The sequence below is a fragment of the Chrysochloris asiatica genome, unplaced genomic scaffold (genome assembly GCF_000296735.1).
Source record: "Chrysochloris asiatica unplaced genomic scaffold, ChrAsi1.0 scaffold00152, whole genome shotgun sequence".
NCBI classification, from domain to species: Eukaryota; Metazoa; Chordata; class Mammalia; order Afrosoricida; family Chrysochloridae; genus Chrysochloris; species Chrysochloris asiatica.
In genome coordinates, this window is record NW_006408670.1 from 5,917,536 (window position 1) to 5,920,184 (window position 2,649).

Consider the following 2,649-nt stretch of genomic DNA (forward strand, 5'->3'; position numbering starts at 1 on the left):
TCATCTGCCTTGTAGCTAGTCCTCTATATATGCACAAGTTTAACTCATCTGCCATGTTTCTAACTCACAGTACACAGACATGTTGTACTTATCTGCCATGTAGCTAGTATTCTGTATATGGACATGTTGGACTAGTCTGCCATATAGCTAGCTCTCGGTATATGGACACGTTGGACTCATCTGCCATGTTGCTATAACTCTGTATATGAAAATGTTGCACTACTCTGTCATGTAGCTAGCTCTCTGTTTATGGACATTTTGGAATTGTCTGCATGTAGCTAGCTCTCTGTGCATAGATATGCTGGACTGATATGACATGAAGTTAGCTCCCTGTATATGATCATATTGGACTCGTCTACCAAGTAACTAGCTCTCAGTATATGGACATGTTGGACTCACAAGCCATGTAGCCAGCTCTCTCTGTGTGACTATATCCGACTCTTCTGCCTTGTTGATGTTGTTGTTGTTGTCAGGTGCCATTGAGTCGGAACCGACTCATAGGGACCCCATGCACAGCAGAACGAAACAATGTCCGATCCTGGGCCAAGTTCACTACCGCTGCCTTGTTGATAGTCCTCTAAATATACTCATGTTGGACTCATCTGCCATGTAGCTAGAACTATGTATATGGATATGTTGGACTACTCTGCCATGTAGCTAGCTCTCTGTATATGAACACATTGGACTCATCTGCCATATAGCTAGAGCTCTGTATATGGAAATATTGCACTACCCTGCCATGAGGCTAGCTCTCTGTATGTGGACATTTTGGACTCATCTTCCATGTAGCTAGCTCTCTGTGCATAGATATGCTGGACTGATTTGCCATGTAGGTAGATCTCTGTACTTGAACATGTGGGCTTGTTTGACATGTAGCTAGCTCTGTGTATATTGTAATGTTTGACTCATCAGCCATGTAGCCAACTCACTGTGTATCAACATGTTGGACTCATCAACATGTTGGACTCACATGTTCGACTCATCTGTCATGTAGCTAACTCTCAGTATATGGACATGTTGGACTCTTCTGCCATGTAGCTAGTATTCCATATATGGACATATTGGAGTACTCTTCCATGTAACTAGCTCTCAGTATATGAACACATTGTTCTCATCTGCCATGTAGGTAGAGCTCTATATTTGGAAATGTTGTACTAGTCTGCCATGTAGCTCGGTCTCTGTATATGGAAATGTTACACTGCTCTGTCATGGAGCTAGTTCTCTGCTTATGGACATTTTGAACTCATCTGTCATGATGCTAGCTCTCTGTGCATGGATATGTTGGCCTGATCTGCCATGTAGGTAGCTCTCTATATATGAACATATTGGACTTGTCTGCCATGTAGCTAAATCACTGGATATGGACATGTTTGTCTCATCAGACATGTATCCAGCTCTCTCTGTATGAACATGTTGGAATCATCTGCCTTGTAGCTAGACCTCTATATATACATGTTGGAGTCACCTACCATGTAGATAACTCTCAGTATATGGACATTTTGGACACATCTGCCATGTAGCCAGTACTCTGTATATGGACATGTTGGATTACTCTGCCATATAGGTAACTCTCAGTTTATGGACACGTTGCGCTCATCTGCCATTTGCTAGTACCCTGTATATGGAAATGTTGGACTACTCTGCCATGTAGCTTGCTCTCAGTTTACGGACATGTTGAACTCATCTGCCATGAAGCTAGAACTCTGTATGGAAATTACTCTGCCATTTATGTAGCTCTTTGTATATGAACATATTGAACTTGTCTTCCATGTATCTTGCTCTCTGTATATAGATATGTTGGACTCATCAGCCATGTACACAGTTCTCTTACTGTGAACACGTTGGACACATCTGCCATGTAGATAGTACTCTCTATATACACATGTTGGACTTTTCTGCCATATAGCTAGTACTCTGTATATGGACATGTTGGATGACTTTGCCATGTAGCTAGTTCTCATAATATGGACATGATGGTATCATCTGCCATGTACCTAGAACTCTGCATTTGGAAATGATGTGCTACTCTGCCCTGTAGCTAGCTCTCTGTATATGCACATTTTGGACTCCTCTGCCATGTAGCCTGCTCTCTGTGCATGGATATGTTGGACTGATCTGCCATGTATGCAGCTCTCTGTATATTAACATATTGGTCTGGTCGGCCATGCAGCTAGCTATCTGTATAGGGACAAGTTAGACTCGTCTGCCATGTAGCCAGGTCTCTCTATGTGAATACATTCAACTCTTCTGTCTTGATCTAGACCTCTATATATACACATGTTGGATTTATCTGCCATGTCGTTAACTCTCAGTATATGGACATTTTGGATTTGTCTGCCATATAGCTCTCTCTGTTTGAACATGTTGGACTCATCTGCCATGTAGCTAACTCTCAGTATATGGACATGTAGGAATCATCTGACATGTAGCTAGTACTCTGTATATGAACATGTTGGACTACTCTGCCATGTAGCTAGATCTCAGTATATGGACAAGTTGAACTCATCTGGCTTGTAGCTAGTACTCTATATATGGAAATGTTGGACTACTCTGCCATGTAGCTAGCTCCCACAATATGGTCACGTTGCACTCATCTGTCATGTAACTAGAACACTGTATATGGATATGTTGCACTACTCTGCCATGTAG